At 33.4% G+C, this 13,186-nt stretch overlaps 1 long non-coding RNA gene across 1 annotated transcript; it reads left to right on the forward strand.

Moving 5' to 3' along the window:
• The first annotated feature begins 2,171 nt into the window (after positions 1–2,171).
• On the forward strand, positions 2,172–3,095 carry LOC127705076 (uncharacterized). The gene is made up of 2 exons (XR_007983626.1): positions 2,172–2,324; positions 2,941–3,095. It is a non-coding gene; the product is annotated as an uncharacterized LOC127705076 (long non-coding RNA).
• The last annotated feature ends 10,091 nt before the right edge of the window (positions 3,096–13,186 follow it).

Raw genomic sequence — 13,186 nt, forward strand, 5'->3', positions numbered from 1 at the left:
TTATTTTACACATGATTATTTGAAGTGGCCGGTGTCCTTTAATCGCTTGGTAATCATTTGGTAGTTTAACAGGCTGTCAATTTTGCAAACACCTCTGTATAATTTTAAAACTGTGCAAGGATAGTGTTTCCACAAATAGCTATATTTCACGAATAAAGGCACTGAATACATGAAATTCTTCAAACATTATCAACAAAATACAAAACCCATCCTGTATAGTACTGGATAGCAGCGTGGAATGCACTTTTTGATGTGAACATCGTAAAAAGTAGAACATGATACGGTTTGCACTTCATCTATTTAAGAATACAGTTTGCACCCAAACTGTTCTATAGATGTTAATTCAATGTGTTTGTGCCGTTATACTAACACATTAAAAGTTTACTCGGGTATCGACTCACATTTTTTATTAAAAAAGCAGTGGATACAGTTTTGCCCGAAATGCAAATATACCTGGAAAATTCGAAATACACCAAGGTAAGGTAATACTTATTAGAAAATCAAAGTGGGACCTAAACATGTATGTACAATTACGTTCTATACCTATCTGTTTCGATGTATTCAATAATACATCGATTAAAATTGTGTCGTCTGCTGAACCATTTGCAAAATGACTCAGAGAAATCATAGTAATACTACTGGATATTACTGCAAGGATACAAAAGCTTATTTCGGAAACTCAAACTGAACTATTGACCCCCTTAACATAGAATTGTCCATATTTTGAGTTAGAGCTAGAATACTTTTCTATAATTTTGATATTATTTGTCCCAAAAGTAGTACACTACACTGTCAAAATCTTTTTTGAGACAGAGCAGGTGCGATGTTTTTTAATTTGAAATCATTGTTTTAAATCAATGCTCTACGAAGTAAATGTATGTTCGGACCAGATAGATCTGCATTTCTGGCAAAACTGTATCCAGTGCTTTTTAATGAACAAAAACGTGAGTCTATACCTGTATTAGCTTATTATGTGTAAGTACAACTGCACAAACGCATTAATTGATTAACATAGAACCTTTTAGATGAAAACTGTATCCTTAAATAGATGATGTGCAAACTGTATTATGTTCTACATTTTACGATGTTCACATCAAAAAGTGCATTCCACGCTGCATGCGAGGATCATACAGCGTGTGTTTTGTATTTTGTTGATAATGTTCGAAGAATTTCATGCATTCAGTGCCCGTTAATGCACAAAAAATAGCTATTTGACGATGTTTACGGGAAAGTGGAAACAGTATCCCAGTGGGCACTCGACGTTGTAACAACGTTGAAATTTGGTTGAAATTTGGTCGTGACGTTGATCGACCTAAATTCAACGTTGATCTAACGTCATGGTATTCAACGTTGACTTTACAACGTTGTTTCAACGTTGAATTTACGTCGTTAAAATCAATGTTTAAACAACAACGTTGATTCAACGTTGGGTTAACGTCAGTCAATCGCGACAGAAAAATCTCATTGTCAAAATTGAAGGGTATAGATATATTTGATGAGCAGATCGGACAAGAAGCAGTGCTGCAGTATTATAAACGATTGGATAATAAGTGGCTAATCCAGAACTTTTTATAATACTTATAAGGGGGTCCACTGACTGCCATAAGCGTGAGGGGGCTTCCTCCTGTCATGCTTCCATGATCCCTATATAATCAATCATTTTTTTTCCACGAAAAAGGGGGTAGACCGGATTGCATTGTTTATGCATGGAAAGGAGTTTTGGACAAGAACAAGTGGTCAGGAGACATCACCAATAACAAATCGGCTTTTCAAATTATTTTTTTTTTTTTGTGTTTATTTTTTTTAGTATCTTTAAAAAAAACCAATTCTAACCAATTATTAAGTAATTTGGGTTTGATGATTCTCTATATTTTGGGAGATCTCAAAACCTGTTCATGCTATCTTAATTATATGTATATCTGTATAAATATGATATATTCTTAGTTTATATTTTAGAATCAAATCGATTTGTTTAATTGTTTTCTTTTATTTAAATAAATAGGAGAAATTTTTTGGTATATTTATTTTAATTATTTTTACCGATTGATATTTAATATATAAACTTAAAATATCATCGGTGTACTATGTAATCAGAATAATTGAGAAGTTTTTAAATTATCGCGGTTTTTCAAGTTGAGTTCCGAATATTTTCTTTCGGATGCGCCCGCAAGCACGCGCACCTCTTTTCAACATCCGTTTAGAACATTTTGAAAATCATCCTCGAGAAATTATCGCACCAGACTGATGAACAAATAGTGAACAACTGCGTCTAAGGAATATAAAGACGAGAGAAGACTTTTCTGTATAAACCTCTTGATATTAACGTTAGTATATTTTACAGTTAAATTAACGAAGAATCATGATATTTACAAACACATTCAAATGATCAAATTAGTTATCTGCATGTTTACGTTCACAGAAATTATGACAAGGTCTTATCTTACTGAATCTGATTCAGTTTCGTGTCAAAACAGTTAAATGATTTGATTGTATATAACCTCTAATTAGCGAACTAAAATAAAATATATCTAGCCATGTACAGAATCAGTAATATCAGAAAAGGGGGGGGGGGGGGGGTGTGTGCCACCGAATACTAGCCAATTCGTTCCAATACAACTCGATAGGGTTTGTCTGATACACATAGAAATGGTCTGCTCTTAAACACTGTTTAGATTTTTTCGTAAAATATCACTCATCTTTCATAATTTCATCTTTATATGAACATTATGCTTATTGCAAAACACAGATCTGGTTAGAATTCATGCTTTGTCTTGTTATTGATGCATGCTTGAACAATTGTTTCAAATGAACATGTTGTGTTCTATGATTTAAAATAATTGTTTTATAATTGGTAGAATTTGATAACATTTCTGGCTTTTAAAAGTACACAACTTTTATTATGTAATTCAAATTTATGTTATTTCTCTTCCATGCTTTCAGATGCTGCTCTATTCTGCCACAAAGAGACACCAGAATCCAAAATACCTGAGCAGTGTGCAAGACATGTAAAGTGTGCCCCACAGAGAGCAGAAGGAGTTGCTAGGCCAAAAGAATAAATCTTTAAAACAAAATAAATTTTTCATTTTAAAAACCTCTTTTTTGTTAATTTCTATAGTTAATTTAGTGCCAGTAAAAAAAGGGCAGTGAAATTTAGAAATACATTATTTGGTGTTGACGGTATGCAACTTTTTGTTCGGTTTACTCAATTGTATCGGGTGTATAGATAATGATTGAATGAGAAAACAGCTTTGTGATGGTATGGTTTGTTCCAAATGCCTTCAAGATAAATGTAAAAAAGACACATACGGTATACCCTCAAAACGTCAAATTTCAGTTCAACAAGATATCAATAAAAATTAAAAAAAAAAAGACAAAAAAAAAAGAACTAAATATCGGATAACAAAAACTTAAAATGAAATCAGGTCTTTTTTAAATGGTCCTGCTATGTATTCACATAAAACAAAGGAGGCATTTTGTGTAACTGTGTCAAATTTGCTGCATTTACATGATTTTGTATAAGTTGGAAAACTTGATCAACCAGAATCAAACCAGTGTGTGGAGTGAGTTTTTACATATGTTCCTTTGCTTTGAGAAATTGATGTGCTAGAAGAAAAAGCTTTGTTAATATTGAGATATTTGGTTTCAAATAAAATCTTGATATTGTAACCGTCTCTTCTCTTTGGTTTTGATTGTTATTGTCTACTATTCTCTTTTGGAGTTGTCTCTTGTTGATAAAAGAACTGTTGATGGATATTCTAACTTGAAATAAAACTTTAAAGAGGCTTTTTTATTTCATAATTCAGGTATCTTGTTATTGTATTTGAACAAGTGCCAATAAGGATCAATTTACATCCAAGAACCATCACTTCAACTAACCTACAATTGACCTGACTTCAACCTAACTCGACCTGATTTCAACCTAAACCCGACCTGATTTCAACCTAACTAAGACCTGATTTCAACCTCACTGGACCCGATTTCAACATGTTATCAACGTCAATACAACGTTGAAACTGCAACGTTGATTCAACGTCAGAATTTCAACGTCATTACAACTTTCAAAACTAACCCAAGTTTCAACGTTGTAACAACGTTGAAGACTGACATTGGATCAACGTTGATACAACGTTTTGTGCCTGCTGGGATCCTTGTACAGTTTTCAAATGATGACGATTAAAAAGTAGAAGTAGAGAAGAGTACGGTGCACTAATCGTTTTTTCGGAGGAGTAAGTATAAGTTGTATAAAACTGTGTCAACTTACCTTGAAGCGAGCCGTTTTCCGATGAAAACATAGAAACGTATCCGTGCGTGTGACGTAAATTTCTTGCCGTGTAATTATATTCTATTTATAATAAATTTAGTTTCAGTTTAAACTTAATAATAATTAATATTTCCTTGGTCTGTTAGTATCTTCAATGAAATGAGATATTTTTACAGAAACATCGTTTTGTTTAATTATCTTTCTGCTTACCGACCACTATGTTTCCGACCTAAGATAACTATTTTTAAGAGAAATATCGTTTTGTTAAATTGTTCTTGCTTTCCGTCATTTGCTCAAGCTATGATGGAAATGCAAAATATCACGTGGTAATTGTTCAGAAATAATTTATTCTTGGACATAATATATTGTCAGTATACTATTCCCAGATTTATTTTCACAATGCACATTAGTACGTTGTATCAAATACTACGCGCACAACGCATACAAGGATCGTCTCAAAACATGAATCATATAATTGTGTCATCATTCTTCTTGAAATTTAATAAAACATTCACATCAAAACGCATATGTTCTGTCAAATGGCAAATAGGTTGGAATATATAAATGATTTTATTACTGCAATCTAGTATTTTTTATCCGATCTAAAAATTAACTTTGATTGTTTAAATATACAATGTACTTTGGTAGCCTATCCATAGAGGGACTGTATCAAAGAAATAGGTAACTACCTGTATAAATGAAAATTTTGTTTCCGAGGATATCTGAATGGCCCATGGCTGAGAAGCTACCAAAACTCAGCAATATACAGGCGTGAACCCAAAAGTGGGTTCACGCAAAAATATCAATACCAGAATATTATTACAACAATGCAATTGTTTGATTTTGTTTTATGTATAGTGCAAGGTTGTGCATATATTTACAATATTCTGTGTGTGTTTGTCTAACTGGCAATTACCTCTGGTACAAATTTTAGTGACACCGTCATAGAAAAGGATTCAGAACATGCTTCTATTCTGAAATATATGAGCTTAATGTTGTTTTCGTTTGTTTTTGTTATTTTCAAATAATAAGACCGTAATTGTCGGTTGCTACATACTCTCTGATTGATGACCTGCAGCATCAAATTTTGTCCTTGTATATTCTTAAAAGGAAGACATAAGATCAAATTCAGAAAGGGCTACAACTGTAAGAATGTTAATAGACATACAAAATAACACCCTTGCTGCATGTATCGACAAAAACCAGGGTATATGAGAAAAGTATTTATATCATTATCAAAGCAGACATATTTACTTATTTTGTGTTATATTTCGTCTTACTATTTTTTATATGTACCACCTTTGATCTTTGATTTAAGTATTTAGTATGACTGAGGTGTGTGTGTGTGTGTGTGGGGGGGGGGGGGGGGGGGGTATTTTCACTTGTGTACTCGTACCATGAACAACAAATTTATTTTGCAAAAAAATATTTCTGTTCTCCTAACAACAAAATTATTATATTTAAATTTACCTGTGTACGTTACTTTATTATACGCCTTTTTGTCCTAGGTTAAAGTTGTCTTTTTGACATTGAAACATCTTTGTTATTTATATTGTGTCATAGATCAAACTTATTCGTTCAGTGTATATATACTTGTTTTTGTGTATTGTCCTTTGATCGAATTAAGCCATTTCAATTGATACTTTATTGTGTGTCTTTTTATGTTGTAATATTATACCACTGTTTCAGGTTAGGGTGTTGGTTGGCGCCTATAAAAACGTTTAACCCGCTGCATTTTTATTATATAGATAAGACCGTTGGTTTTCCTGTTTAAATTGCTTTACACTAGCCTTTTTTTGGGCCCATTATAGCTTACTGTTCGGTGTGAGCTAAGGTTCCGTGTTGAAGGCCGTACTTTGACCTATAATTGTTTACTTTTTACACATTGTGATTTGGATGGATAGTTGTCTCATTGGCACTCATACCAAATCTTCTTATTTATAAATAGCCCTATAAGAATCGTATGTGTACCAGTAAATCTTCAAGTGTAAAGTTACAAATATTTCCAGCCACGAGAGTCCGTCGTTTGCAGGATGTTCTGTTATCATGTGTCGTTGGGGTATATGAAAGGCTTCTAAATGCAATGTTACAATGTTATACCTTAATCATTTACCAAGTATTTATTTTAACACATTTGTCCGGATGGTATTATAGATCCTATAAGCTAGATGTAGTTCTACAGATCATAGATTCATTAAGTGGTGAGGTCTAATTTTCTATCGCTCTCTTCAAAGTTTCAACCTTTTTGGGAAAAAAAACATTTCGTCTTCATTTTTCAGTTTACCGTTTGTCTAGCACACACTTAGGCAACAGTAGATTGTCGATGTTCAAATCTTATGAATCGATTAACAAAAGAGACAAATCAAGGTAACAAACAAAAACTGGGGGAAATTGCATAAACTTCAAAAAATGTACGAGACCGAGTGTGTCGAATCTGAAAATTACAGAAGTCCCTAAGCTTTTAAATATGTGATTCCAATTGATGAATTGAGGCTCATTGTTTTGCTATTCTTTGGCTGGCACATTTTAAAAATGTGTGTTTGAAAGTATTATTAGATAATTACGTATAAAGGAAAGCCAGTTTAGATGTGAATAGAAAAACTTCACATTTGCAATAACGACAATATTAGACAAGTGAACTCCTTATTTTTAGATCCTATAACAGGTTTTTATAATTGAAAATCTTAGTTGTAATAGGTATGGCATACGTTTAAGAGATGTTTCATTAAAAAAAGGAGATCACGAGTCCTCAAGGAGGCAGAAACCCAATATCTTAATACCAAAAAGACATTTAGATATCTATATTGATTATTTTCTTGGTATATTATGTTATTTATACTATTTCTAGGCTATACTTAACCGGTTTGCCACATTTTTCTCTAACAAATGAACTCCATCATTTGTTTGGTCTTACAAATTTGTATCGCTTGTATATTTCTAGGGTCGTTTTCAATTTATTTAAAGATTGAAAAGAACTTTGAAATAAAATGATCAAATCTGTATTTCTTAATGTTTCCCATCAACAGTTAAAAACAGTTTTAGGAATCGATTTGATATAGAAATTTTTATAAAAATATTTTTGGTACGCGTGTCGATATAATCTATATAAAAAGGCGGAAGATACCATGGGTAATTCAAAACCCATAAGTTATAGGGAAACAGACAACGCCATGGCTACCAAAACGAACGAAAGACTACGAAAAGACAAACAAATCCACGAAACAAAGCATAAAAACTACAGATTGCTGAGCAAAACGAACCCAATAAAAAACAGGGGTGATCTAAAGGGAGACGAAGTGTAAGCAGATCCTTTTCCACTAGTGGCAAATGCACGTTGTTCATGGTAAGTACAAATTCGGCGATAAGTTTAATTCGGTGATGTCACAATCGAGGAAAAGAGGACGGGATGGGATTATGGTTACGACATTATTATGAAAATATCTGTGGTCAACTGTGACACAGATATAACATTACGGTTAACCAACTCGCGTCTGCGGATGACTTCAACTTTACTACTTGGAACTATTGGTTTAATAGTTCCAAGTGGTAATTATTGGTTCAATTACTTTTATTTATTTACGAGCAATATCTGAAACGTTCGTGAAAATGAGCTAAATTTACGCTCTTTCAGTTTTGGGCAAGTAAAACCAAAACTTTGAAGACATTTGGTAAATCAATGGGTTTTGGGAAAAAACAAGTGATTATTTCAAGACCAAAGTATCAATCAGTACACAAGCATGTTGATTTTATAAAGATTTACACAAATAGATCATGAAAATAATTTACATTCGATTTTATTATGCTGAAACACGGTTGTTTTGTTATTTTCTTTACTACCCAATGAGGTAAATACTAATTCTACTAATACTAAAATGAAGGCTATTAGGCAGTATAAAAACGTTTAACTCTTCACTTTGCTGAATATATAAGTAAGTGACCTATATTTGTTTCGAATCAACGTAATATGTTCTTCTTGGAAATCGCATTACATCTCCTTACTTTATATATTATATGCATATATATCGGTACATCACACCCGTCGTCATTTTGTTTTACCGTGATTTGTGTGTTCTGAATAAGTTTATGAGATTTGAAAATCCCTTTACTACTGTAACCTCTACTTTATTTAACAATTGTTTTAAAAACATTTCCAAACCGGAACCGGTTACGACGTGAACAGGACTAGTTTACACGTATAAATATTTTCTAGGTCTTTAAACAATCAATTGTTTATCTTTTCTCTTTCATTCATTAAATTTAACAATTATTTTTCTTTTTTGATAGTAAAAAAATTAGTAATGACAGTAAAAGAGAGGCGAAGGATACCAAAAGGACATTCAAACTCATAAGTTGAAAATAAACAGAAAACGCCATGGCTAAAAAAGAAAATGACAAACAACAGTACACAAAACAACATAGAAAATAAAAAAAAAAGACTGAGCAGTGCGAACGCCACCAAAAACTGGTGGTGATCTCTGGTGCTCCGGAAGGGTAAGCAGATCCTGCCCCACATGCATATGTGGCACCCGTCGTGTTGCTCATGTAAGTACAAACCTGGTGATATGTCTAAATCGGTTGGTCACATTCGGGGGAAGGGGACGATATTGTAGTTACGACAATTGGAACATATTCGTCTCATCTGTGAAACAAATATTCCATTATAACGGTCAACCAACTCGTGATGGCGTCCGTCAAATTTACGATGGGATGATTTCAATTTCACCACTTGGAACTCTTGGTTTAAAAGCTTCCTTGTGAGCAGCAACCCTCTATCAAGGAAATCATGATAGGAAACACAAGCCCTGGAATATCATATCAACAGGGCGATATATACTCCGTATGCAGGCGCTGTTGGAAATGTTGCTACATAGAAATGGAAAGTTCACAATTGGGAAGCTAAAACCATCTCTTTTGTCGTAAATTTTGTTTTCAACCGACCCTCATTGTCAATTTCTAGATGTAAGTCAAGATATGAGGCAGACTTAACTGTATCTGTTGTATCCTTTATCTCAAGTTCGATGGGATAGATGCGTTCAACGTAGTCACCAAATTTGAATTATTTAGTGAGAAAACATCATCTATATAGCGGAAAGTGAAATTAAAGGATACTGCTAACTTCTTCTCTTTCTTCCTAAGAAGTTCCTGTATGAAGTCAGCCTCATATGAATAAAGAAACAAGTCGGCAAGAAGATGAGCACAGTTGGTTCCCATTGGAATGCCGAAAAACACGTCCTCCAAACGTAACAAATATGTTGTCAATCAAGAAATCAAGCATCTTGATAATGTCAGTTTCAGAGAATTTTTTGTTTGTGTTTCCAATTGATGCATTTAGGCTCACGATATTTCGGGCCTTTGAATAACACATTTCGTAGAGAAGTGTTATTGACAATGTTCAGGTTACCAGTAAAACGTGGCCAGCCGGATTATATATGAATGGGGAACTAGTACAGGTGCAATCAGGAGGTTTAGACTTGAAGTCGTCAATATTAAGATCTTACAATGTACAACACGTGTTTGTAATTGAAAATTTTAGTTGCAATGGGATTAGTATAGGTATAAGACATGATAGGTACAGACTGATTTTTAAAATAGAGAGGTATTTTCGATTGAACTGATTTATGATGAAGGATATTGCCCAAATTGAAGGCATCGATACCTTTGTTGGCAAAGGAAAGTTTTTGAAAGGATCTTTTCTCTTTTTCATTTTTCCAATGCGAACTTGTTGAAAAAGTCTGTGACATGCAATATCCGAGATTATAGCTGGAAGTTTGTATTGGTTTGAATTAGGGATTGTAACAGTGTTTCCAAACATAAGTTGTGCAGAGAATGAAGTTTTGAAAGGGGTAATGAATAAAGCTTCGTGCAAATGTGATGAATACATAACGATTTTTGTATAAAAGGCAGCAGGTCATTAATAGAGACATCATGGAGAGTAGGTGATGTATAATGACGGAGACCATAACTGCGTCTACGTCGAGGAATAGAGTTGAAAATGTTCATCACACTCACCGAGCTACAGGAAGGACTAGATAAATTACCTATATCATCAATTTTGTCATTGCAACCATATGGTGTCGCAGTTCCAAATTGTCGAAACCAGTAATCTCCTTTTTGTCTACCGAGAGGTGTTGCAAAATGAGGTATATATGATGCGAACCTGCATAGAAAGGATTGAATGATCAGGCCGAATGAAACGCTGATAAACACTATCGACATATACCAATCCACAAAGGCTTCACTTTGATCCGTAGACGAGATTTGTTGATTTACAATTCAGATCATCGTAGCTTCGTGTAAAATCAGATTCTTTAGTTAGATTACTAGTGAATTGAGCATCTGTTATTAAAATTTTACGTTTTTACATTTCGAAATGAGACAGTGTTGTTCAGAGTCATTAAAATCCAAAATGTCTGGTAGAAGAACTGAACACGGTCGCGTACGAAAATTATTGCTGTTATCATTATTATGATGATCTGAATGTGTCATATTTGAAATATTTGTCATGTCTGGTGATGATAGGACACCTGCCGTATCAGACGACACCGTGTTTATGGTGCCGTCTGTTTCGGACCTTTTTATATTGGGTGACGTCCGAGCCAGTATTATATTTAATCTTCGTATGTTCATGCATATTATGATACTGGGCGAATATCAAAAGACTACCACGTTTCTCAAATATTAAAATATCATACTTTATTTGTGTTTGTCTTTTTGTAAAGAACGCTGAATATATGGGTTTCTATAGAAGTCAATCAAATGTTGATTTTCTCACCTGATTTAGCTTACATTCATTCAATGCATTTAAAATGCAACATTTATATCATAACAGTTATTCTATTGTTTCATCAGTTTATGAGCTAGTAGTTTATCCATTTTGCCAATGAGTTTAACCTTTGATTCTTCCAATAGACTTTATTAGCTACAAAATGGATTAATATACAATCCATACATTAGGTACTGTCTATCAATATCCCTACCTTAAGGCAGGGAATGTGACAAAAAGGTCCGCAAAATCACCCAATTGACAACAACAAATTAATGGAACTATCTTCTCTGAGCACAGTTCACAGATAGTTAGAGTATTATTCCAAGTACCGAAGTTACGGATAGGGTCTCTGCTACGTAATAGTATCCATAGTTAGTCGTTACATGTCCCCCGTTACCCAGAAAAATCCACACACCATCCTAAAACCTACAATCGATTTGCATACACCAGGGATATTAAATACATTAGTTTACGTTCGGTCATTCTCAAGAAAACCTTGATTTTTTACATCGAGTTTAAAAGGTTGAAACCGACAGAATAGTATTATAAACGTATTATACCGATTATAGTGTGCATCGTGTCTTCAACAATTACGCTCGTGATCAATTCTTTTAAGAGATAAAAACAAGAACTTTTTCAGGGAATGTATTCCATAAGAGTGTAATATTGAACAAATCAATAAATGAAGTGCAACGATTACCCTTCTAAAAGATTGAAATTTTAACTTAATTGTAATTATTTAGTTTATAAACTAAATATAACGGTAACAAAATATTTTTTAGATGATGACAATATACAAACACTGGCCACAAGGCATATATTGTACGCTCTTGGACTCTTAGTTAACCAACAGTTTTACCACACAGTGGTTGTATTTAAGCGTATGAAAATAATTTGAGGGCGTAAAATACGTGTTTTGAAACAAATGTTTTAGGAACTTAATGCATAAATCATTAAACATCAGAACATAGTTTGCATAAATCCAACAGCTAATACACTTGTATCGGTAACGACCGAGTTGGTGTAATCTACATGAATCATACAGATTTCCGTGTAAAATAACACATTTCCACACTTTTGACAATATACATAAAGGTGGAAATGAGGATGTGAATTTTAATTTCTGTTGCTCAACATGTCAACAATAACTTTTTTATTTAAAATGGTTCTTTTTTTCGATGATCTGACAAGTTTTAAAATACTTATCGACCTCTTACAAAAATTGCCGACTTCAAGTAAATTTTGAGATCAGAGTTCATGTTAGGTGTGTCATTCTATATTTGTTTTGTTTTCTTGAGCAGCAGTTTCCAACTAATAGTCCTAGCTACCTTAGCTAGCCTCCTGTAGTAGAGAGCTCATTTTGACCCTGCTTTCGATAATATGTGCTGTAACTTGTCCTAGGTCAAGAAAGAGGTAATCCTGTTGGTAGTTACACAGTGTAGGTTTTTTGTTGTGTGTCTCAATACGCTTGGTTCCAATCGTTATCTATCCGTCAAAGTATTTAATTTAAAACAACATTATATTATCTTTTGTGCGTTTGTTTGCCATAAAATCTTCGTCAGTACGTTGAGCAAAAGGATGAATATCTTAATTGGCACAATTCTATATCGCCACTTCGATAAATGCGGTAAATAATAAAATCAATGTATTTCTGCAAGTATGGTTTAATTATTCCATAAGAATACAGAGATGCTTGAAAATTAAAGTTTCGTGGACAATTAACAGGAGTAACTGATGTGCTTTCTATAATATCTGTGTTCTTATTATGACCATGGAACCAAATCGTATCATCTTAATTCTATTAATTTTGATTTTCATAGAACCATTTCATAAGTAATCCGAAAAAAACAAGCCTGCAAAAAAACGATTCAGCAAATCATATCTGCACAAGCTTTCATGAAATATTTAATTTATTGCAATGAATTTAAGAATTGAAAATCCCTCTCTAATATATTTCATAACTGAACGTTTGGTGCCAAAGAGTATCATCTTAATTTTTGAATCCTGATGTTTAGGCAACCATTAAATATACTTTTTTAATTTAACAAGTCTGCACAAAACGATTCAGTAAGTCATATTTACACAAGCTGTCATGTCCGCGCTGTGCACTGTCTTAAGCTAAAGAGTGCGGTTTCTGTTGTGTGAACTTATGTTTGACT

Source organism: Mytilus californianus, unplaced genomic scaffold, assembly GCF_021869535.1.
Source record: "Mytilus californianus isolate M0D057914Y unplaced genomic scaffold, xbMytCali1.0.p SCAF_6, whole genome shotgun sequence".
In the NCBI taxonomy this organism is placed as follows: Eukaryota; Metazoa; Mollusca; class Bivalvia; order Mytilida; family Mytilidae; genus Mytilus; species Mytilus californianus.